The sequence below is a fragment of the Aethalodelphis obliquidens genome, unplaced genomic scaffold, assembly GCF_003676395.1.
Source record: "Aethalodelphis obliquidens isolate GAN/ISIS:26980383/991018 unplaced genomic scaffold, ASM367639v1 scaffold4, whole genome shotgun sequence".
Classification (NCBI taxonomy): domain Eukaryota; kingdom Metazoa; phylum Chordata; class Mammalia; order Artiodactyla; family Delphinidae; genus Aethalodelphis; species Aethalodelphis obliquidens.
The window spans coordinates 14,826,216-14,852,623 of NW_020837948.1; the positions used below are offsets into that span (position 1 = coordinate 14,826,216).

The 26,408-nt window shown below is 42.5% G+C and overlaps 1 long non-coding RNA gene across 1 annotated transcript in view; it reads left to right on the top strand.

Moving 5' to 3' along the window:
• Nucleotides 1-249: 249 nt before the first annotated feature.
• LOC113615979 (uncharacterized) overlaps nt 250-26,408 on the top strand; it is a 115,179-nt gene continuing 89,020 nt past the window's right edge. Inside the window, exon 1 of the long non-coding RNA XR_003431170.1 lies at nt 250-488. This is a non-coding gene — a long non-coding RNA (uncharacterized LOC113615979). The remainder of the gene's footprint in view (nt 489-26,408) is intronic.

A 26,408-nucleotide genomic window follows, 5' to 3' on the forward strand; every position in this document is an offset into this window, starting at 1 on the left:
GTTTTCTCCTCTATAAAATAGGAATAATGAGAATATCTATTCCATAGGAATGCTGTGAGCATTAAAGGAGGTTATGCAGTAGCTGACTTACTTACTGGCACATAGCATGCATTGAATACATGCCAGCTATTGTTCTTACTGAAATAGGAAGACCTGTTAGATGAGTTGGGTATGGTTTTGTCAGGAAACTGTCAAGAGTTCTGTTATTGACATAGCTTAAATTGTCCATTGGAAATACAAGTGGAGACATAAGTTAGGTGGAATCACAAGTCTGGAGCCCAGAGGAGAGGTCTTGACTAAAGATATCAAATTGCAAGTCATAAGCAAAAGATTTTGAAACGTGTAGATAGATATCATCTGGGGAGAGAGGCAAGATCCAAGGCTGATCCTCGAGGTCAGACAGAGGAGGAGAAACCAGGAAAAGAGACTGAGAAGAAGCATCTGGTGTGATAACAGGGAAACCTTGAGAGAATACAAGGCAAAAGAAGGTAAGCATAAGGGAGAAAATATCAGTATTTGGAGCGATGCTGAAAGGTCTAGAAAGGCATCCATTGGGTTTGGTGACACAGAATTCCCTGGCCACCTTGACGAGGACAGTCTTGGTGGGGGTGAGGAGAGGAGGACAAAGTGGTATGTTGAGAATGTACTGGGGATGAGGAAGTAGAAACAGCACTGGTAGACAACTCTTGAGAGGATTTACTTGGAAAGGCTGTAGAGGGGCTGGGCAGGCATGTGGGGAGGAGATATTTGGTTTCGTTTGTTTTATTTCATTGAAGGAACAACTCGAGTGGGGATTTTCTGTTAGAAAGTGGGAGATAGATGATGCAAGAGAGCTAGAAGGTGACTGCAGGAGAGAAGGTGATAAGGTCGGAGAACAAAGAAGTCGGCATTTAGTGAGAGGAGGTCTTTAATGCTCAGGAAGAAAGAAGAGCAAAGTGGGATTGTGGGCTTGGGGTGGTAAAAGGAAGGATTTGTGTTTCATTTCTGTTTTCTTAATGAAGTATATGGCAAAGCTGTCAGCTGAGAGTGAGGGCCAAGGACGTGAGCGAGGCTTGAGGCGAGGAGAGGTATGGGGTCCCCATTTGAGGTTTGAAATCCTGAATTGAAAATCTGACCTCTGTATTTAATTGCACGATCTTCTCTTGCCATATTCGGTTGCTGGAAATCTTCTTAAACTATTAAATATAAGGATATTTTTGTAGACTTTAAGCTTAGGGACTGAATTAGAAGTAAGACTGTTAGTCTCATGGTGGTCGTTGCATTAATGGAAGCTGTTCTTAAAATTTAAGGAAGAACTGACTATCCTTTGGTCCTATTAGACTGCTGTACTAGCCAGTTTCAAAATGAAATAGACACCAAGCAGGGATTGGAGACAAAGTATCTATTTGCGACTTCTTCTCAGCAAGTAGAAGACTGGACCCATAGCTCTTTGTGAAATATGGTAGCATGCTGAGGAGGCATTGTGCTTCCAGCAACTGTCATAGAAATGGTCCCACTGTTCCAAAGGAGGCCAACATGATGCTATATATATTGAAGAGGGCAAGGAGAAATACCCCAAATTGGTTATTTCCACATTAGTTTTTTTTTTTTTTTTACAGACAGAAAATCATAGTTAGCTGTCTGTGGCAAACTGACTGACGTTGCTTTTAATTTTCTTGACATTTCCTAACCACTCCTAGTTTTGTGAGAATGTGTGTGTGGAGGTATGCTAAGTGTGCCCGTGTCTGCGTGAGAGTCTGTGTGAGTGGCTGTGTGTGGGCAGGTGCTTGTTTTCACTGTGGGAAAACAAAAGCCTCTGTTCCCAGACTCAGTTCTTTCCACCTATGCACAAAACCAGATCCGGTTGGTTCTGAGAACAGGTGAGTGTTTCTATATATGTTATCTTCTCTGGTTACCCATTCAGGAAGTTTTTCTACACCAGGGCCATGTAACTCTATTCTGAATATGTTCTCGTACTCTCCGGGATGGCAGGCACGTCCAGGCTGCTGAGAACATGTGTGCTGTGAGGGGCCTTTGTTTGATCCCACAGCCATTATGAGAAGCACTTTGAAATGGGATCCCTCAGCATCTCAAATGGACTAGAGTGATGATTTCTACCTCGGGGGAAATGTAACATCTTACTTTGTGGAAGTAAAGCATTTCACAGAGAGGCTCTGGGGCTTAAACTTTAAATATGAGCTAAAATGAATTGTGTTTTGGAGACTTATGATAGGCATTGGCAATACTGGAAACGCCCTGGTGGTGGCTGGTTAATTATGTAGACCATGGGGCCAGGGCTCACTCTTCTCCTGAAACACCATGTTGTATGTGCAAGGGGCTACAGGAAACTTTGTGGAGAAGCTTCTTCACTGGGGCTCTGTCCTAGTTTCGGCTGCTTCAGGAAAATAACATAGTGGTTTATAAACAACAGAGATTTAATTATCACAGTTCTGGAGGTGAGAAGTCCGAGATCAGGGTGCCAACATGGTCAGGCGAGGGCCCTTTGCCCTGTCACAGACCTTTCCTTGTGTCGCCACGTGGAAGAGCGGACCAGGAAGCTCTGCAGGGTCTCTTTTTTTTGCCTATTAATTTTACAGCCAGTACTGCTTTCTTTTTTTAAATTTTGTTTATTTATTTAGTTATTTATTGGCTGTGTTGGGTCTTCGTTGCTGCGCACAGGCTTTCTCTAGTTGCGGCGAGCGGGGGCTACTCTTCGTTGCGGTACGCGGGCTTCTCATCGTGGTGGCTTCTCTTGTTGAGGAACATGGGCTCTAGGCACGCGGGCTTCAGTAGGTGTGGTACACGGGCTCGGTAGTTGTGGCTCGTGAGCTCTAGAGCACAGGCTCAGTAGTTGTGGTGCACGGGCTTAGTTGCTCTGCCACATGTGGGATCTTCCCGGACCAGGGCTCATACCTGTGTCCCCTGTATTGGCAGGTGGATTCTTAACCACTTCACCACCAGGGAAGTCCCATGGGATCGCTTCTATAAAATCATTTATCCCATTCCCCAGGGCTCCACTCTACTAATACCGCCCAGAGGCCCCACCTACTAATACCATTACCTTTGGGGATTAGGATTTCAACATATGAATTTGGTGATGGTGGTGGTGGGGATCGGGGGATGGGGAGGGGGCAATGCCAACATTCGGACCATAGCAGGCTCTGAGCACCTGTGGGAAGAGAGAGCAAGAGAGAATCCAAATCCTCTTCCTTCCTCCCAGAAAAACATGTCCTTTTGTTTTAGGTAAGGACTAGCTGTCTTACACAGGAAACTATTTAACTGTTGTGAAAATCAATAGACCTGGATTCAGTACCTGGGGCTACAATTTAATAGCTATGAGACCTTGAGCTCAAATTCCACTGGAAGCTTGGAGTGTTGTTATAAAGCTTAAAGGAGCTTAGCAGCTTGGGATATAAAATTTTGGGCTGTCATTTGAGTCTATGAGTGCTTCTCAGAAACATTACCTGTCTCTAGTCGGTTTGATCTTCCGCTTCCTTTACCAACTTCTCTCCTTAAATGTCTAATCCCAGAAACTTCTATCTCATAAAAAAAATATCGAGTATGAACTCCCCCAACTTCCTAACTTCCTGCCCACAAAATGATCTTCATTAGCTCTCTTCCTTGGCCCCCTCCCTGCCCCGGGGTGTGAGCCAGGCCTGTCCCCTCACACGTTCACTTGTCCTTACAGAACTTGCTTATCATTTATGCCCGTGGTTTCTGTATCAACTTTTCAGCTTCATTGCTCCTTTCTCTTACCAATTATCCAGCACAAGTCTCTTCTGCTTATAAAACAGACCCTTTCTTGGATATGAGTCTCTTTGTTTTTTAAGCTCAAGATGTAGGAACACTGTAGGTTCTTTTCTCTCTCTCATTCCCAAATTTGGTTAACCATTCAATGCTCACTCTCTTTTCCTCTCTCCATTCCTCCAGACACTTCCTTAATTTGGACCCTCACCATCTCTATTGAAGACCATAGTATTCACCTCTTAACCAGTCTTCTTTCTTGCGCCTCACTGCCCTTAAATCCGTACTCCACACAACAGAAAGAGAGAAGGGGGATCAGGTGGTTTCCTAAAGCAGCGGTTCTCAGCCTGTGCTCTGGTGGGGCCGGCAGCATCAGCATCACCTGGAACTTGTTGGAAATGCAAATTATCTAGCCCCACCCCAGGCCTGCTGGATAGAAGAACTAGGGGGTGGGCTTATCAATGTGCTCGACAAGCCCTCCAGATGAGTCTGATGATCTAAAGTCTGAATACCACTGTCTTCAAGTATAATCAAGGGGCTATTAACCAAAGATGGCAAACAGACGCTGGAAGGCAAAGCCACGTCTCCCGCAGGCTCTGCAAGGACCTTGTTTTCAGGGTTGCTAGCCCACAACCAGGCATATGGTTTCTTGAGTGACTTCCTGAATGTGCTCCGTGCTTGGCTCTCACAGCAGCAGAACCCAGGTTAGTTTCTTTTCTTTCTTAGTTTTCCTCGCTGAGTTTTAGAGGTTTGCTTTTGCTTGGAAGAAACCGGCTGCGGAGTTCTGAGAACAGATGACCTGTTGCCTGTGGGCTGAGTCATCTCCCTAAAGCTTTATGACAGCGTAGGTCCCTGGTACCGTGACCCTTGTGCCTCAGCCTTCTGTGGCTCTGTCCCTTGTCTCAGTTCATTCTGACCTCACTGAGTGATGACATTGGAGTGAGGCCTGCGGCTTAAGAATTTGGTAAGTGGAGAACGAGGGGAAGGATATTTCAGGCTGACGGAATGTTATAAACAAAGACAAGAGGGATGAAATTACAAGACATGTTACGTGACCAATGAAAGTCAAACGGTAGGGCTGAGAAGGAGAAACGAGACTGAAAAAGTCGTTTGTCATCAGTCCTAAAAAGGCCACTCAGGAGTTTGGAGTTTCAGGAGACGTGGAGCAGATAAATAAAAGGCACAGTGTCAGAAGTGTTTTATCCCATGTTTGTATCTCTAGGCCATTTTATTTCCTGGCCAAAGACAGGGAAAGGCATGCAGTGTGTGTCTAGGTTGATTCAGAGCTGAGCTGAATAGACTGATAAATCTGTCTGACCTCCTGCCTGGGGAACCGAGGTAACAGCTGCATAGACATTAACACACCGGGAAACAGTAAGAGATCCGCTTTGACTGACCTGCAGACGTCTGACTGTTCTTTCCTTGTTTGCTGAGGTGTTGACACTGGCTATCCAGGTGTGGGAGTCTTCAGCGGTGACATATGAGCTCAGGGAGCTGGGGGCCACGGCAGCCAGGTGGTTGTGAAAAAGTGCCTTAAATGAGGCTGGTTCCTTCTTGAACACTATCTCCCTGCTGCTCCTGCTTATCCACCTTCACATCTCTTACTTAGGGAATGATTTTTTTTTTTTTTTTTGCGGTACACGGGACTCTCACTGTTGTGGCCTCTCCCGTTGCGGAGCACAGGCTCTGGACGCGCAGGCCCAGCGGCCACGGCCCACGGGCCCAGCCGCTCCGCGGCGTGCGGGATCTTCCCGGACCAGGGCACGAACCCATGTCCCCTGCATCGGCAGGCGGACTCTCAACCACTGCGCCCCCAGGGAAGCCCCCAGGGAATGATTTTGATCTTCCAGAGCAAGGACTGTGACTGACTAAAGAAAACAACTGTTCGGTTCCTATGACATGACTGTTTTGAACAGGCACCGAGACATTTTCCATCCTATGGGGAGCATTAACCTTCTTAAGTGGCTGAAAAGCTAACTATCTCTGATAGGTGATCAGCGTAATCCTAAATCATTAGTTTAGCCTCTGGCGGCTTTGATTTTAGAGCGATAACAGAGAACTTGGTGGAGAAGTTGCTGCTCCAGCCCACAGAGGAGCTTCCCAGGCCTGCCTCTGGTTAAAATAGATTTATTTGATCAGGTTAAAAGGCTTGCTGCCCAGCCCTGGCTTAAAAGTCTAAGACAAAGATTTAACAAGGAAGAGAAATAGGAGAAGGTGGTGTGAGGGTTTTTCTCTCTTTCATTTTTTTTTTAATACATTAATGTCAGGTGTTTTTTCTTGTTGCTTAATTTCCCTTCATTCTATGTTGGGAGATTAAAGGAAAAAACAAGTCATGTCTTGACTTCTACGGCAAGACCATTTCTGCCTCGGCTGAGAATAAAAAAAAGAGCTGGATGGTAGAAAGCCCCAGAAACTCAGCTACATCACTCCCCGCAATTACTGTGTCTTATTGATAACTTGCAGCTCTATCCAGCAAAAGCCATCTGTGGAACAAAGCCTGTCACAGATCAGACTGAATCCATTAAAAAGCTTTGATTAACATGTCCCTGGGGTGTGCTGTGGAAACTTTTTACGCCAAACGACAGCCTATTGCCGTGGCTTCGGAATTGTCCTCCTGAAATACTCTTGTGTTTTAATCTAGTGTGAGGTTTAAATTAAAAAACGGCAATGACTTTGTGTGACCTAAATACCAGCCACTTCTATTCAGGGTGGGATTTATCAACGGCTTGCAGATTAAGTGTTCAGAGAAGCCACAATTAACCTTACTGTGGGGTGGCTAATATTAATTGTATATATATTATATGTAGGTTGTGTGTGTAATCTCTTGTCCTTCCTTTTCTTCTGCAATGTGGCCCAGAGAAAGGGTCATAGTTAACGTGCTTACTTTAGTGGGTACAAAGCTTTGTGTTCGTCCTTAGTGGAAAACAAATTTGTTTGTGTTGGAAGAACACAGTAATCACTCTCTCTGGTGCTTTTTTTATTGCTCTCTGACATGGATGCTGAAATGAACAGCAGCCTTTTGAAGCAAAGATAAAGCTCCGTCTTCTAACTGTGGAGTTGTTAGGGGCAGGGACCTGCCTGTTTCCACACAAATATCTCACTTTCATCCTAGGGGGAAATTCAATCTTGATCGACCCTGTCTGTATGGTGTATGTGCGCGAGTCTGTGTTTCTTTATTGTTACCATACACTCTCCTAAAATACAAGTGTTGAATGGTTACATTTCAAAACTGTCATGAACTGCATTATACAATAAAAAATGATTCTCTTAGATGCCATAAAAAGACACTGTGAAAACTACCTGCAGAAAGCGGGTACCGATCCTACTGCTTCTCTTCACAGTGTTAAGTCTCTGAAACTGGTAGAAGACAAAAAGTGCCTTTGTTGGCAAAATTCTTAGAAAGTAAACTTAAAAATGAAAGAGTATCACCTACGGAATGTAGGAGCGCTGGGGGCCCCTATGCTGCCCACTTAACCATACAAAGACAGGCTTTTCTCTTCCACTACCCCAGGAATGAAGCCAAGCTCTCCTTTTAAGGATGACATCTTACCACTGACTGCGAACTCACGGCACCCCCATCTTTCATTACGTGGTTAACGCTATGTAGCTTCAGAAGGAAATCTAGGGTGAAGGAAATTTTTGATCATTTTTTAAAAAGGATCTTCTAATTAATTTGGGATGTACAGAAAGGTAATGGCCTGCACTGTGGAGTAGAGAGCTCTGAGTCACTCAAGTATTGAAATAGGCTGGGTGATGTATATCAGGAGAGAGTTAGGAGAACGTGATTTATGAGGCTGACAAGATCTGAATTTTTTTTTAATTGAAGTGTAATTGACATACAACATTAGTTTCAGGTGTACAACATAATGATCTGGCATTTGTATACATTGTGAAACGATCATCACAGTAAGTCTAGTTACCATCTGTTACCATATAGAGTTACAAAATGTTTTCTTAGCAACTTTCAAATTTACAATACGATATCATTGAATATAGTCACTGTGCTATACTTATGTCACCATAACTTATTTATGACTGGAAGTTTGTACCGCTTGATCCTCTTCACCCATTTTACCCACTGACCCGCCTCCCCTCTGGTAACCACCAATCTGTTCTCTGGACCTATGAGTTTTATTTTGTTTTGTTTGTTTGTTTTGTTTTTTAGATTCCACATATAAGTGAAATCATATGGAATTTGTCTTTCCCTGTCTTACTTATTTCACTTAGCATAGTACTTTCAAAGTCCATCCATGTTGTTGGAAATGGCAGGATTTCACTTTTTTTATGGCTGATTACTATTCTGTTGTGTATATATATATATATATATATATATATATGTATATATATATATATATCCATTCATCCACTGATGGACACTTAGGTTGTTTTTCATATCTTGGTTATTGTAAATAATGCTACAATGAACACAGGGGTGCATATATGTTTTTTTGAAGAAGTTTTTTAATTTTCTTCAGTTAAATCAGAAGTAGAATTGCTGAATCATATGGTAGTTCTATTTTTAATCTTTTCAGGAACCTCCATACTGTCTTCCACAGTGGCTGCAGTAATTTACATTCCTACAAACAATGCACGAGGGTTCCTTTTTCTCTACATTTTTGCCAACACTTGTTATTTCTTGTCCTTTTGGTAATAGCCATTCTTACAGGTGTGAGGTAGTATTTTGTTGTGGTTTTGATTCGCATTTCCCTGAAAATTAATGATGTTGAACATCTTTTCATGTGCCCATTGACGATTTGAATGTCTTCTTTGGAAAATGTTTATTCAGATCCTCTGCCCATTTTTTCATTGAATTGTTTGTTTTTTGTGAATGAATTGTATGAATTCTTTATACAGTTGACCCTTAAAAACTCAGGCTGGGGTACCAATCCTTCATGCAGTTGTAAATTGGCATATAACTTTAGAGTTGGCCCTGCATATCCACGGTTCCTCATCTGTAGATTCAACCAACTGCAGATTGTGTAGTCCTGTACTATGTATTGATTGAAAAAACTCCATGTATAACTGGACCCGTGAAGTTCAAACCCATGTTGTTCAAATGTCAACCATATATTTTGGATATTAAACCTTTATTGGATGTATGATTTACAAACATCATCTCCCATTCAGTAGACTGCCTTTTCATCTTGTTGATAGTTTCCTTTGCTGTGGAGAGGTTTGTAGTTTGATGTAGTCACATTTGTTTTTCCTTTTGCTGCCATTGCCTTTGGAGTCAGATCCGAAAAATATATTGCTAGATTCATGTCAAGGAGTTTTCCAGTTATGTTTTCTTCTAGGAGTTTTATGGTTTCTGGTCTTATATTCAAGCCTTTAATCCATTTGAGTAAATTTTTGTGTATGGTGTAAGACAGTGATCCAGTTTCATTCTTTTGCATGTGACTGTTCAGTTTTCCTGACACCATTTATTGAAGAGACTCTTCTTTCCCCATTGTATACTCTTGCCTCCTTTGCTGTAGATTGACTGTATATGCATGGGTTTATATCTGGGCCCTCTACTCTGTTCCATTGATCTATGTGTCTGTTGTTATGCCAATACCATACTGTCTTGATTACTCTAGTTTGTAGTATAGTGTAAAATCAGGGCGCATGATACCTCCGGCTTTGTTCCTCTTTCTCAAGATTGTTTTGGCTATACAAGGTCTTTTGTGGCTCTGTACAAATTTTAGAAATATTTGTTCTACTTCTGTAAAAAATGCCATTTTTATCATGAATAGGTGTTGGATTTTGTCAGATGCTTTTCTGTATCTATTGGAATGATCATATGGCTTTTTTAATTCTCCATCTTGCTAATTCAAGGTATCATGTTGATGTTTTGAATGTTGAACCATCCTTGCATTCCTGGAATAAATTCCACTTGATTGTGGTGTATGATCCTTTCAATGTCTTGTTGAATTCTGTTTGCTCATATTTGTTGAGGATTTTTGCAACTATGTTCATTGGGATATTGGTCTGCAATTTTTTTGGGGGGGGTTTGGGGTCCTTGTCTGGTTTTGGTATCAGGGTAATGTTAACATCACAAAATGAGTTTGGGAGCATTTCCTCCTCTTCAGTTTTTTCGAAGAGTTTGAGAAGTATAGGTATTAAACCTTTGAATGTTTTGTAGAATGCACCAGTGAAGCCATCATCTGGTCCTGGACTTTGTTTTTTGGGATTTGATTTTGGGTTTGATTACTGATTCAATCTGTTTACTAGTAATTGATCTATTCAGGTTTTCTATTTCTTCCTGACTCAGAAGATTGTATGTTTCTAGGAATTTATCCATTTCTTCTGTGTCGTCCAATTTGTTGGCATATAAGTGTTAATAGTAGTCTCTTATAATCCTTTGTATTTCGTTGATATCATTTGTAACTTCTCTTTAATTTCTGATCTTATTTGTCTTCTCTCTTTTTTTCTCAGAAAGTCTAGATAAAGATATGTTAATTTTATTTATCTTTTCAAAGAAAGATCTCTTAGTTGCACTGATCTTTTCTATTTCTTTTTAGTCCCTATTTCCACCCTGATCTTATTTCCTTCCTTCTACTAACTTTATGCTTTGTTTGTTCTTGTTTTTCTAGTTCCTTTAGGTGTAAAGCTAGATTGTTTATTTCAGATTTTTCTTGTTTCTTAAGGAAGGCCTGTAATGCTCTAAATGTCTGTCTTAGAACTGCTTTTGCTGCATCCCATACATTTTGGTATGTTGTATTTCCTTTTTCATTTGTCTCAAGGTATTTTTAAAATTTCTGCTTTGATTTCTTCATTGACCATTGGCTGTTAAGTAGCATGTTGTTTAATCTCCAAATATTTGTAATTTTTCTAAGTTTTTCCTCCTAACTGCTAGTTTCATACCATTGTGGTCAGAAAAGATGCTTGACATAATTTCAGTTTTCTTAAATTTATTGAGACTTGTTTCATGGCCTCGCATGTGATCTACCCTGGAGAAAGTTCTATGTGCACTTTGAGAGAATGTGCATTCTGCTGTTTTTGGATGGAATGTCATGTAGATATCTATTAAGTTCATCTGGTCTAATGTATGGTTGTAGACCAATGTTTCCTTATTGATTTTCTATCTGAATGATATATCTATTGATGGAAATGGGTATTAAGTCCCCCACTATTTTGTATTACTGTCATTGTCTCTTTGTAAGTCTGTTAATATTTGCTTTATATCCTGAGGTGCTCCCATGTTGGGTGCATAGATATTACAAATGTTACATCTTTTTTCTGGATTGACTCCTTTATCATTATGCAGTGCCCATCTACTTCTTTTCTTACAGACTTTGTTTTAAAGTCTGTTTTGTTTGATAAAAGTATAGCCACCCCAGCATTCTTTTGGCTTCCATTTGCATAAAACATCTTTTTCTCTCCCTTCACTTTCAGCCTGTGTGTCCTTACATTGGAAGTGAGTCTCTTAGGCAACATGTAGATGGGTCTTGTTTTCTATTTCAGCCACTCTCTCTTTTTATTGAAGCATTAAGTTCATTTAAATTTAAGGTAATTATTGATAGTTATGTATAATACTTATTGCCATTTTGTTCATTGTTTTCTGGCTGTTTTATAGTTCTTCTGTGTCCCTTTAATTTTATCTTGCTTCCTTCTCTTATGTTGTGATGACTTTCTGTAATGTTATACTTATATTCCTTTTTCATTGTATTTTGTGTATCTACAATAGGTTCTTCCTTTGTAGTTACCATGAGGTTCACATATAATAGCCTGTATTTATAACAGTCTATTTTAAGTTGATAGCAAGTTAAGTGTGAATACACTCTAAAACTCTACATTTTTACACTTCCTCCCACATTTTTATGTTTTTGATGTCACATTTTACATCTTTTTATTTTGTGTATCCCTTAACTAGCTATTGTAGTTCTAGATTTTTATTGTTTTTGTCTTTTAACCTTCATACTAGCCTTATGAGTGATTAATCTACTATCTTTACTGTATATTTACCTTTGCCAATGAGATTTTTATCTTAATATGTTTTCTTGTTACTAATTAGTGCCCTTTTCAACTTAAAAAAATTCTTGTAGCATTTCTTGTAAGGCCAGTTTAGTGGTGATGAGCTCCTTTAGCTTTCATTTGTCTGGAGAGTTCTTTATCTCCTTCAATTTTTTTTTTTTTTTTTTTTTGTGGTACGTGGACCTGTCACTACTGTGGCCTCTCCCATTGCACAGCACAGGCTCTGGACACGCAGGCCCAGCAGCCACAGCTCACGGGCCCAGCCGCTCCACGGCATGAGGAATCCTCCTGGACCGGGGCACGAACCCATGTCCCCCGCATCGGCAGGCGGACTCCCAACCACTGTGCCACCAGGGAAGCCCTCCTTCAATTTTTAATGGTAACCTTGAAGGGTAGAGTAGTCTTGGTTGGAAGTTTTTTCCCTTTAGCAGTTCAAATATATCATGCTATGCCTTTCTGGCTTGCAAAGTTTCTGCTGAGAAATATGCTAATAGTATTCTGAGAGTTCCCTCGTATGGAGCAAGTTGTTTTTCTCCTACTGCTTTTAAAATTCTATCTTTATAGTTAAAATGTCAAAAGTTAAACATAATGTGACTTGGTATGGGTCTCTTTGGATTCATAGTTTGGATCTCTCTGGGCCTCCTTGATCTGGATGTCTGTTTCCTTCCCCAGGTTCGGGGAATAAATTTTCTGCCCCATTCTCTCTCTCTTCTCTGGGACGCCTATAATGGGAATGTTAGTCTACTTGATATTGTCCCATAGGCCCCTTAAGCTATTTTCACTTTTTAAAATTCTTTTTTTCTTTTTCCTGCTCTTTTTGGGTGAGTTCCATTACCTCATCCTGCCCATCACTGATTCTTTCTTTGCTTCATATAGTCTGCTGTTGAACCCCTATAGTGTAATTTTCGGTGCAGTTACCCTTTGTTGTGGAGGAGCTATTCAGCTAGTTTGCAGGTCTTTTTCAGAGGTAATTGATCCGTATGTAGCTGTAGATTCATTGCCTCAGAGGGAGGCAGTGAGTTCCGGATCTTCTTATTCTGCCATCTTGAACTGCCTCCAAGGCCTGACATTTAGAAAAGTAAGCCAGTTAGCTAAATTATGGATGAAATGTTTGATATTTCTTCTTGGGAATTAAAAATGTTTTTCTTTTGTTCTTCACAACTCACCCAGATGTCACAGAACATAAGTTTCATGAAGGTATGTATCTTGGTGTTTTGTTCATTGCTGTATCTCCAGCTTCTAGCACAGTATGAGCGCCTAGTAAGTACCCAAGAAATATTTGTTGAATGAATGAATGACTAGTTTATAATACTTTAATTTGCATTGACTTCTCAGAAAAGAGCAACTGTTTGCACGTTAGTACCAAAATTAAGACCACAGATATTCTTTACTCTTGGCTTATCTCATCACAGTGGTGTTAGGCATCCTACCACTGGGGAGCCCAGCACTTTATATTTTGTGTAGGTTCTGATCCAAATCTCTATTAATAGATAGTTGTTGGCAGCCTTGGATAAACGGGAGTCAAAGTATATTAGAATGAATAGATGATAACTGGATCTTTTTGAGCAGGATCTCTTAGTTGGGTTGGTTTCTGACCTGGTTAACCCTGAGTGAACTCCTTCCCATTGATCTGGAATACCATGTGCCCTGAAAAAGAATAGCACCTGATATGAGCCAAGCATGAGACTGGCTCGGAAAAACCCTCCTTGGAGAAGAATGGAAAGGTAGATGTGGAGCAGTGGCCCATGCAATTACAAAACGGGACATCATCCTTAATGCCGTAACTTATCCAGAAGCTCTGCTACTCTAAAATGTTCTATGCTTGGCTTTGAAAATTCATCCCTCCCTTCCATGTCTATCCTTTGATCTGGTATTCTAGTTCCACTGCTTCCCAGACAAAAAAGTGAGAAAGACATCAGAAAAATGAACTCTACCAAAATAGTCAAAGAACATTCCTCATATGTTTTGGACATTCTTCAATTTTCCTTTAGGAAAATCTGGGGAAAACCAAACAAACGTTATCTCCCAAGATCTTCACAAATGTTCTCATGACAAGTTTATGCAGTAGGTATTAGCATCACCAGCTTACACAGAGAGATACTGACCTTCAGAGAGGTTAAATCACATACACCCAAGGAAAAACTAGGAAGAAGAGACAAAGTGGATATTCCGATGCAGATTTGTTTGAAGCCAAAACCAAACCAAACTCTCTCCATTACAACAAAGACTTTAACGTTCATTTGGTTATTCTTTTCTGTAAAGCTGCATAAAATTGTGACTTCAAAAATGGAATTTAATATAATTGCTTCAAATGTTAGTGGATCATAGGTTAGCATTCATGTTACATTGACGCACTTAGGCAAATAAAAAGTGATGCTTACAAATTTAATTTCCAATTGGGAGAAGAGAAAGGAGGTTAGCTGATGTGGTAGATAAAAATCTCTCTCCGACAGTTTGAGTTTTTTTCCTCTTCAGTATAGAACACAAGCGAATGAACTGTGCAAATCCATTTTCTGGTGCTCTTTGGGCTTTAGGGCACAGACTCATCTTTGAGTGGAGTAATACTAATAATTTAGATATTGTTGCTAACTTGGTATTGAGAGGTGAAAAAGCTTGTGATCTTTTAATCTCTTCTTAATATTAGAGCTATTCAATTTAGAAAATTAAACTTACAAATCTATATACCCATAAATATCCATTCCCTGGGAGTCCCCCATTCATCCCTCCTCTTCTCCATGTCACTGTCCATTACTAGATGAAAAGATGTTTTTAATGACTTGACTTAAACTTTTTTCTTAATGATGAAAGCATCTCTGGTCATGAAAATCCTCTTTTTACCTGTATTATGTATCTAGTCATTTTACACGTTGCTGACACGCACAGAACAATTTGATTTTCTAAACAATGTATCAAGACAGTGGTACTATTCTGCACATCCCAGGGAATCATAATTATTTATTTGTATTAATAAGACAATGATGTTTGTATAAGGCTCATCCTTTATACTACAGCCCTTATACTATAGGGCTACTCAATACCTAGTCAGTTTGGTAGACCATTTGGCTGGAGGGCTGGGTGGGCTATTGAGAAAAGCTTGGGCATTGAGGGTCAGCTGTCGATTTGGGTCCTGACTGCTGCTATCAGTGTGATGCTGTGCAACTTACCCAATTTTTCACAACCTAATTTTCCTCAGGTATAAAACAGGGATAATATCTGTCTTCTGAGCATTAGAAATGTGTAACATGGATGTGAAGGATCTGGGATAATAAATTCTATCTACTATTTATAAGTAATATTGTAGAAGCAGTAGTTCTCAAAGTGTGGTCCCCAGACCAGCAGCATCAGGATCACATGTGAAAAGGCAAATTCTCGGACCCCAACCCAAACTTACTGAGTCAGAAACACTGGAGATAGGGCTCAGCAACCTGTTTTAACAAGCCCTCCAGGTGATTCTGAAGCGAAGTTTGAAAACTACTGGGCAGCGTGGTTAATTGTGGAGACCTCTTCTAGAAAATGGGGTAAATAAATACACCTACCTCATTGGGTAGCTGTAAAGAGCTTATAACAATGTTTGGCACTTAATATACACTTGATAAATGTTCTTACGTAGGCCCAATATAGTAGCTGTTAGATGCACGGGTTTGGACTGAAACAATTCGAATCCCAACTCTGCCACATGGAAGCCACTGGTCTTGGGAAAGTCTCCTTACCTCTCAGTGTGCTTATCTGTAAAATGGGAATAGTAGTAGTATCTGCCTCAAGTAATTGTGATGGCACATGCTAGCAAGGTGTCTCAGATGAAAATGTTAAGATTTGCTCTTCACATAGGAATCATCTGATTGAACGACAAATGCTCACCCAATGACTTTAATATCTTAAAATCATCATGGTTAATTATCCTATCATAGATTCTTGCTTACTTTTGAGGCTTCAATACATTTCCATAACATTTTTCTCTTAAGCTTTAGGAGCAAAAATATCCCATGACTTTCAACGAGATAAATCTGGGCGCTTAATTTGATGTTTCACTTAAGAAACCAGTACCAGGGTCTCTGACTGTTCTTCAGAAATAGGTATAACCGGCAGCTGCCATCCTCCATGAGTTACTCTACCTGCCCATCTCCGGATGAAGCCAGGGTAACACTAATACGGTTATATATCGTGCAATGCAATACCCAGTTTCACACTCTGAGATGAAGCTTTGTTCTTTTTGAAGACCGAGATCCCTTAGGCAGGCTGGAAAACTGTTCACAAAAGGCTCTGAATGGAGGATGTGCACGTTTAACAAATCTGCTTTTGCTGGTCTCCATTACCTTCTTTCAGCAGGTGTGAAGCTTTATACTGATATTACTTTCCATTGTAGGTGCCTGGCTCTAAGCCTCCTTTGTTTCCACCCAGATGCCAGCTTCTAGTTAACTTTTTTTTTTCCCTAAGCTACCAACCATCTGGAGGAAAACGGATTGGGGCTAGGGTCATTTTTGTACCTTTTAAAATTGCCATGTAGGTAAAAGGATTTGTCAAAACCATGAATGACCCTTCTTGGATTTCAGAGGCACAGCAGATTAGCAAAGGGCTCCTTCTGGAAGGAGCCAAGTCAAGCAGAGGTAGCGACGGAGGCAAAGGGGAGCATGCCGAAGCTACAAAATGGGCTGAGAAATAGAGATCTGCCCAATTATAATTCAAGCAAAAACAAGTGAGAAACTGCGGTCGTTGAGGCACTGTTGGCCGAGCATCTGGGCTGTGCATGCATGCATAATTAAGCTTCAGGCAGCTGCAGGCTTCTGCAGTGCAACAAGGGGGGCAGGGTATCAGAATACACAGTAGGTTGCATATCAATGGAACTCTTTTTAAATTCACATGAAGCCTAAGATAAAAGGACATCAGCAAAAATTAAACAGCATCCGAAACATCAGTGACTAGGGATATAGGCCACCGGGAAAACAATGGAAACCAACTTGGTTTTCCCCCCATGGTTCTGGTTCCTCCCCACAAATAGATGAGAGCGGCAGAGCCAACTTGGTTTTAAAATACACACACTCATTAGATCAAAGGGATCAATGCACATTGAAGCAACTTTCGGGACAGCACAGGAAATGGTCTGCTTTCTTTTGAAAGACAACAGAAAATCACACACATGCACTGGGGCCTTGTGATATGCAGATGGTGAGCTTTCAGGAGAATTAAATATTCATGGCAGATAAAAATCTCTCCCATTATATTTTTAATGTATATGAGGATTTGGGCTCAGTGCCTTCTGTGTTCACGTGATAGACCCTGTTCTCTGTACATGCAGTGCTACACACAAGGACAGCTCAGATTGTATTTTGTGATGTCGTCAGTGCTATCAGGTCTTCTACAGCTGGACGGCCCTGTGGTAGTCATTTATCAACACATCACTCAGAGAACTTTGCCATTGCCGTACTTTTGTTTGCTTGGATGCAGTCTATGGCCAGAGACCCTCGGCTCTGTTTTGCTTACTAATTGCCCCGAGCCTTCATTAAATCTGATTGCCAGGGCCACAAGAAATCTTTCAGGTCTCTGACAGGTAGAGGGAGGTCTCTGAGGTACCTGGACGCATCGTACAGTTGTATTCGCTTCTCTTACTAACCCAGGTGCAACACTAGAGTCTTCCCACGTTTTCATGCATACCTTTGTTTGACAGGGGATCAAAGCGTTGTCTTGAAGACTTTTAATCTGATTAGCCACACAGGGTAATAACCGTAAGGGTGGAGATGCTACACGGCAAGGAGGTATTGTGGAGACAGCAGGCTTTGCGGTCTCTGAAACTCCATACCCCCCCACCCCATTTCTCCCAGCGAACTCCACCTGGCCCCTCTCACCACCCCAGTTGCCAACCCACATGGAAAACGCAATTCAGAGAGGTGCTTCAGTTTAAGAAGGAAGATGAAAAAGATGGATTTGCTCTTCATAGGCTGCTGAAATAAAGAATTGATTAGTCAGAGATCAGTGAAATGAATGAGAGCAACACCTGCTTACAGGAGGGCCTTAACAAGGTGGGGAAAATAAATACTCCTCTGGATTTCCATTTGATTCTAAATTTAGTTTATTTTAATCCAGTTAGGAAACTGACTCTTCCTTCTCCACTGGAGATGTCTACTCTTAGACCCTGTCATTATGTTGCCTTTGATTCTCCATGGCATTCTTTTTCTGTTAAGACCATCTCCTCCGGAGCAGATGAGTAATTAAAGAATGAATAAGGCAGAATAGCTGTGGCATTTTGTCAGCACTCAGGTCATTGGATTTGCGTGTTATTTTTGATCACTTCCGGTATGAGGTACTGGAACCCTGCTTTTTTTTTTTTGGTCGCTGCTACTGTCCTTGAATAAATTCCATCTTATCTCCAACTTAGATTTTTAAATATGCTTGTTTTCTGGATGTTGTTTTTGTGTCCAGATTTTTTTTTTTTGGAGTATAATTGCTTTACAATGTTGTGTTAGGTTCTGCTGTACAGTGAAGTGAATCAGCTATATGTATACATATAACCCCTCCCTCTAGGACCTCCCTCCCGCCCCCCATCCCACCCATCTAGGTCATCACAGCACGGAGCTGAGCTCCCTGTGCTATACAGCAGTTTCCCACTAGCTATCTTTTTTGCACATGGTAGTGTATTTATGTCAAACCTAATCTCCCAATTCATCCCACCCTCCCCTTACCCCCCACACTGTGTCCACACGTCCGTTCTCTATGTCTGCACTTCCTGCCCTGCAAATAGGTTCATCTGCACCATTTTTCTAGATTTCACTTACATGCGTTAATATACAATATTTGCTTTTCTCTTTCTGACTTACTTCACTCTGTATGACAGACTCTAGGTCCATCCACATCTCTACAAATGACCCAGTTTCATTTCTTTTTTATGACTGAGTAATATTCCATTATATATATGTACCACATCGTTATCCATTCTGTGTCCAGATTTTAGATGCAAGTGTAAATGTTCTTACATTTTGGGACTCCAAAATATAAGTAGATATAACACTCTGGAATCAGATCTAACCCCTCCTCCCCAAATTTGGGACCTGTGCTTGTAGTAAAAAGTAATATTTCCATGATGGGAACTTTGGCTTTTTTATTTTAAATATCCTCTAGGACCCTGATTTAAACAGAACTGCAAATTCTTCTTCTAGTGAGTTGAACATTGCAACCAAATAGATGTTAGGGATTAAAGAGAGGACCAAACAACCAGCCCCTCACCTCTAGCATCACCAGGCGCCTCACTGATTCAGCATCATCCTTGGGCCGTGCGCCGGACCCAGCTTGAGCCTTGTCACCCAGAGGCCCAGCAGTGGACAGGGATGGTGGTGAGGCTTCTCCGCGTGGAAAAGCTCCATCAGGACCTGAAGTTTCTCACAAACACAGCACGCCTGCCTTGATTCATCAGGCCACAGTCCTTCTGGAGAAGGCTGTTGACTTCTTCCACAAGAGTAAACTGTGATTATTTATACCTTCGCCTTTGTCCAGTTGCTATCAAAGCCCTGGTCTCTGGAGAGAGGAAGCAGCCTTGCTCGCACTATAATCACGCTGCCTACTTTACAACTGTGAAAATAGCACCATTAATTTTAGCAGCGCTTAAAAAAAACACCTCTCACCTTGCTTCCTGCCATCCTCCCTCCCAGCCCCCACACACCCTTTTGACAGCTCAGCAGCGTGATTGTCTGATCTTTCTTACAGGGATGTTTCAAAAGAGATAAGTGGTAGGAATCAATGCAGATCATCTTAATTACCAAGTACAGCTTGTTTTATTGTAAGTCATTTATCTCCCAGCGGCCATAAGACGGATGCTTGGGTCCTACTGCTAAAGATTTGCCTACTTTTCTAATGGGGCCAAAACATGTGTTGGATAATTCAAACTTCCCCTAACCGGCTTTTCTATTCAAGACACCCTGAATTGTAAGAACAGTTCCCTCAAAATGTAGTTTAATATGTCGACTCTACTTATTTTAAAGTGTCCTGTTATCTGCCGCGCATCTTCTTGCTTTTGTAATGACTTTCTGTAATCCACAGATGGTTATGGCTCTAACTGTGGAAGGCTGGGGTTCTCCTCAGACAGTTTTGATGAGTATATTTTCCAGGTATTTGTATGTTTTTTAAATTATAAAGTAATACACCTTCCCTGTAAAACAATAAAAAGTAGAGATATATGAGATAGAGGTCTAGATCTAGATCCAGATCCAGATACCACAGGGTTAGACCTTCCTGTGTACACGTGAGCCTCTGGGGACTTGGGAGTCATGGACCAGGATGTTGCAGGAGGCTGGATATCTGCGTGAGCATCTGACGGTCTTTCTCACCCAGGAGGGAAATCTAGGGGCCACTTGCATCTTCCACGTCGCAAATTCTCCTTGTTTTGTTTCTTAAATATTTAGGATGTTTAGAACCCGTGAGCTCTTAAGCACAGTCTGTCAACTATCTCCTGGCCTGGGAGCCCTCAGATCCATTGTATCAGCCAGATGACCTCTGTAAACACAAGTCGAATGTTGCCAGTTCCCCATAACCTCCCTCAATAACTCCACATCCCATGGGATAAAGGCAGAGAAGCCTTGTGTCTGGGCTCTTCCCCTCCTCATCAGCTGCACCTCCTGTTAGCACCACCCTGAAGTGCACGTTAAGGACCCTCAGCAGCGTGATTTTCGCTCCTGGGCTTTCGTCCGTGATTTGCCTTCTGCCTGGCGTGCCCTCCTCCACTCCTGCCACGCTTGTTCCTGCTCTTCCACAGATGTCCAGCGTAGGGATCACCCTATCCTTGAAGCTTTCTCTGGTTCTTCACTTTCCCGGAGAGGCACCAATAACCCCTGTTTTGTTTTTCATGATTTTCTGTGCATTTCTCCATCATGGTCTGAGCAGATGAAATTCCACCCAGAGCTTAGTTTAGGGCTATGGTCCTGGAGGGGGTGCTGCCTGAAGAGGCAATGCTTTGAGCTTTCCAGGAGATGTTTTCCCTGCAAGACCAAAGAGCAGTGTTGGAAAGAGAAGTAAGGAGAGGGTACATGAGGAAGGCCCCAGGAAAAAGTGGGGCCTATGGGCGACCCACTTGACCTGCACCGTACAGGTGTTGTGGTATCTATCCCTTTCTCTCCCTTCCCTTTGAAGAAAGGAGACAGAATGGAAACCAAGACACTACTGTCAGTGCACTTTTGGTTGGAAAAGGTTGTTTTCTCGGCTGAACTAGAGGCTTATACGAGCTTGCTTTTTTTTTAAGGCTCTGTACCATTAGAGTGTTGCTTTCATCGCCCACACTTGACTCCAGAGCAGCTGCCATTGGAGACTAATAACAAACATGCTAAAGTTAAGAGGATAAACTCAAGAGCTGGATTTGTCTTCCGGCGCAAAATTGCTATGTGACCTTGGGCAGATTATTCAACCTGTCAGCTTCCTCTGGTAAAATGGGGATGAAGAGTATCTACCTCTTAGCGCTGTGTGGAGGATTAAATAGGTTAATAGTAGGTGCTCAATAATGTTCGCTATTATTATTATTCCTGCTGTTTTTCTATATCTCATGGCAAACTAACCAAGACCAAAACCCAGGTTAGTGTCTGGGTAAAATCTAGTGCCGTAAAGAAGACTCAAATCCAACTCGTATCCAAGGTTCTTTCCACAACTCTCTGATTTTCCAAATCTACCCAGTTTTCCTGCATTTACTACAAGATTCTCTAGGCCTGGTTCAAAACTTTCCCTTGCCTTAATCCCATGACTTCTACATCAAGGCTATGAATACAGTGCCATATGCATTTTTCTATCTATGTTTATCTGGCTGTGTCATCTATTAGTCCCTTCAACTCGAGTCGAAGCACTATAGGAGGCCTGAGGCCAGTCAAACATTTGCAGGGTGCAATCAGCCACCCTGATTGCCTGGAGGACCTCATCTGAAACAGGTAAACTTAAATGTGTGATTCTTAAAGATTATATACAGGAAGATGGCTGAGAACCAGCCCTCAGCATAGGCCCACAGGTTCTGGGCAGGCTCCCACACAGGTCAGGGCTCACTGCACTGGACCAGCGCCCTCCATACTGCTCTGCATATTCTGAACAGCTCCTACTGAGACCCCAGCCCTCACTGACATTCACCCATTGGACGGGCCATGCTTGGAACCAGGGCTCTCCAACCCAGTCTCAGTGGCAGCTCTCACTGAGATCAGGCCAAACATGGCCCAGGATGCTGGACCAGCTCGGGAACCCAAATGAACTATGTCAAATGTGAGATGTTGGTCACCAGCCTCTGATTCTTGTCAGCCCCAGTTACCACCTAAAATTTGGTGAACACTCTTGTGGGGTTGTTGGGGATAATCTGATTTACACTTGGTGTCCTGGCACAATTATAAATAGGACCTCCATTCACTCGCAGAAGTACCGTCCCCTCCAAGGGGCATGACCACACTCACCCTCCCTGATCGTGCATCCTCTAGCATTTATGTGTTTTAGCCCTTTTCTTGTTGGCATTTCTTATACCATGACTTCCCAATTTATATATTAGCCCCCTTTTTCTCCTTGCCCATTCTTTCCTCTGCCCTCTGCACTCATGCCACTATAAAACAACTCTCCTACACTCTCAGCCTCTAGAGGATGTATCTCAGGTTCCGGAGCCAGCACAGCTTTCCTGACACACATGCTGCTACAGTCCTTGTGCTGAGAGCTGCTCAGCTCTGCGTCAGGAATGAGAACCAGGTGTGCCCTCTGATAACTTAGGTGCTGTCCTCATTGGATCTCAACATTCCGTCCGTTCCATGTCCTCCTTGAGTGATGATAGGAGGTGGAGGGACGTTATGCGTTCTTATAAAGTAGGTCTCTGTTAGTCTCATGGAGTCGGCATGGTAAAGAACTTGGCCTTGCCCGAAGAGAGGTCTGGCCTTTACCCTCAGTTTCTGAGAGGTAATCTGTATCAGGGGCAGGGGCTGAGCACCTCAGATCTTAGACTGGGGTCAGCCTCACCAAGTAGACACAGGGTGGTGGTTGTCCACACCAGCAAGGCCCCCTAGTGTTTAGGGTGAGAGCACTGGGTCCTGTGGTTTTAGCCATCAGTCTGGTGACTGAGATCAACCATGTGGACACTTGATCAATCCATCAGGCCTGCCTAATACAGCCCCACTAAAAACACTGGACACCAAAGCCTGGGTGTGCTTTCCTGGCTTCTCCTGGTTGGCAATGCTCCATGCTTATTGCCACATGTTGATGTCAGGAGGGTAACACATCCTGACTCCACAGGGAAGAGGCATCAGAAGCTTTGTGTTTGAGACCCCTCTCTCTTTCCCCTGACTCTGTCCATGTGCATCTTCCCTCGGCTGATTCTAACTGATATTCTTTCCCTGTAATAAACTGTAACCGTGCATATAAGGGCCCTCGGTGAGTTCCGTTAATCCTTCTAGTGAATTATGGAACATGGAGATGGCTTTGAAATCTTCTGAACTTGCAGTTGGTGTCAGAAGTGAGGATGATATTCAGTAGAAACTGTACCCTCTAACTTTTGCACTTTGGCTAACTCCAGGTAGAGTCCACTATAATGTCTTTGCATTTCCACGGGATAGGGGACAAACTCCAGGCCCTCTTCTCTCAGGAGGCTCTGGCTCCTTGCCTGGCCAGAGTTGTCAGTGGAAGGGTGCTAACTCCTCCAGTATCAATGTGATGCCTCACGTCTCTGCCAACAAGGTCCGAGTCTCATTTCTCACATCCAGCCATACAGGTCCTTGACTTCTGTGCCTACATAGTGAAAACACTGAACCACTCTTTTAAAAAACTTTTATTGGAGTATAGTTGATCTACAATGTTGTGTTAGTTTCAGGTGTACAGCAAGTGAGTCTGTTATGCACCTACATATATCCACTCCTCTTTAGATTCTCTTCCCATATAGGCCATCACAGAGTATTGAGTGAAGTTTAATTTATTTTGTTTTCACTGCGCCTTGCGGCATGTGGGATCTTAGTTCCCCAACCACGGTTTGAACCCATTCCCCCTGCATTGGAAGTGCAGAATCTTAACCACTAGACAGCCAGGGAAGTCCCTGAACCACTTTTATAGCTGGCACTAAAATCCCTCTTTACAGCCTTTATGAAACACCTTGATAAGCCTATACTGAGAAATTAGCAGGAGGGAGAAAGATGATCTGCATAAGACAAGAGGAATAACTGATTATTTTCACTTCTTAGAGAGAGAGGGATTGATGAGGGAAGGGGAGGGAGAGGAGCCCTTTGAAAGAGGAGGCGAGGACAACAGTTAGTGGAAATCCTGACTGGTGGGTGGCCTAGGGGGTGCTGTAAGAACTGACACCCTGGTCCCCTGGGAGTCTTCAGCTGTCCTGATCTATGCCTCCTCCAGGGGCCCCCTCCCCTCTTTTAGAAGCTCACTGCTGCTTTGAACTTCTCAGCTGGTTAGACACAGAGCAGTGCTGGAAGCAGGCACTCTGGAGGCGGCAGAGGCCTTGGGACCCATCTGCTGTGGCACCTTGCAGAAGCCTTAGAGAGGACTCTGGACTCTCCAGACAGTGGGCTTGGGGATGCTGAGATAATCGTACTTTAGATTTTCAAGATGGGTAATATTTTGGTTACCCACGTATCTTCTAGCTCGGCATGTCCTAAGTGCTGGCTCTGTGTTCCATATGCTAAGTGACTTGCGCCTTATTTCTTCTTCCCCATCACCCTATGGTGTGGGGACTCTTATCTCTATCTTGCAGTAGAGGAACCTGCCACAGAAATTCCCAGCTGGTCAACAGTGCATTGATTCTGGCCCCTGCTTGACAGCCCCCAGTGGTTCCCCAAGACTTAAATGTTCAATTCCTGACTTCTTACCTGGCTCCCCCCACCCCCCAGGCTCTGTGGGATCTGACCCTTCTGGCCCCTGAGGCCTGACTTCTCACCCTTCCCTGCTCAGGCCTACTGGACACTAGTGTTTAGAGAAACCAGCTCATTCTCATTTCTACCTCTGGGTCCTAGAGCCGTCATCTCCTCTTCCCAGCCAACCCTCTCCCTCCCTCTTGGCCTGAGTGACCCCAACTGCTGTACCTTCAGATGCCATCATCATCTCCCTAAGTATGGAGCACATCCAGTGCTGCCACCGTGTTCTGTGCACACATCTGTCCTAGGGTCGCCTCAGGGTGCTGAGAGCCACTGCAGTCCTCTGTGGCTAGGATGGCCATAAAGAGCTTGCTGTGAAGGGCTAAGTGCGCTGCATGTAAGCCAGCAACATGATGATGAGGAAGTGTGGTGAGAGTGAGATGGGTTTTGATTTTTCCTAGTTGAACTGCTATGAAGGTGGTATTAGAAGGCTAGAGTTTGAGTGTATTCTGTCAGTGAGTGAATGATGTAGTTGTAGGGGGAATAGGTAAAAGTGAGAAATCGGGAGGTGGAGCTCAGCTTCTTCCTTCACTCCCCAACACATGATAAATTCTGTTAAATTTTTTTTTTCATCTACCCACTCACCTCTCCTTCTCTTCTTTATCTTTCTGATTCCTAGTGTTTGAAATCTGCTTGGATTTTTAGATTCTTTACTTATGGCCTTAGTGGGTGTGGTAGACAGGACAGTGCCTCCACCCCTACCCCAGAGATTTCTCTCTCCTTATCCCTGGAACCTGTGAATATGTTAGGTTACATGACAGATGAGAATTAAGGCAGCTAATCAGCTGACCTTCAAATAATGAGATTGTCCTGGATTTTCCTGATGGGCCTAATGTAATCGCAAGTATCCTTAGAAGTGGAAGAGGGAGGCAGAGGAGGTCAGAGTAAGAGGGAGGTGTGAGTAGGGAAGAAGAATCAGAGAGATGCAATGTTGTGTCATTTAAGCGGCTCAGTTCCTGGTAATTTGTTACAGCACCAGTAGAGAATGAATACAGTGATGACTACAAAAATGTCTGGCCGTCTCATCTATTGGATTCTAGTGCCAACTATGAATAGAAAATTCCTCTATTTAGGTTTAGTGGTCAGTAGCCCAGACTCCGAGTCTTCCTTGGGTCAAATCTTGGCTCCTGAGATGTTGATTTAAGGCTTTCCTGGTGTTAATATAAGAATAAAGTGAGTCTGCATATATCTAAAGTGCTGAAAATGGTGCCGCTAAGCCCCTGGTATGTTGTTGCTGTGATTATTATTTTTATATAATTTTTATATTGCACTCTAGCCAGGGCCAGTTCTAATGTGCAAAGAAATCCCTTGTATTTAGTAAACATCAGCCTCATGTATACTTAAAAAAGTTTAAACCTCAGTAGCTTAACTTGGAAGATCTGGATTCAAACCCTAGCTTTGCATAAAAGCCATGGCATTGGTACATTAGAAGAACTCTTTGAGATGTGGAAAAATGTTCAAGCTAAGTACGTAGCTTTGAGAATACACAGGGGAGCTAAGCATTTAAATGAGAGGGAGCCCAGTACTTCACACAGTTAGCTGATTGCCAGTGAGCAAGACAGGTTTTGATTTTTCCTATTTGAGTTGCTGGGAGGGTGGGGTTAGAATGCCAGGTTAGGTAATGGTGGTCTCGAGCCTGTTCATGTAAGTATGGCAAGGCAAAGAGTTTGTTTAGAATCATATTGCAAGGTAGGTGTGGAGATCAGATTGGGGATCTTTAGAAAGCTCACTTGTCTTAAAAAAAAAAAAAAAACCAAAGGCAGGGATTTTTTGCCATGTCTAATTTGGAGCTTTTCAAATATTTCTATCTATGGATTCAAAGGATATTTGCATTCATATATAAAATGGCTTTATACTTTATTTGCAAGTCCAGCTGATGGTTTCCAATGC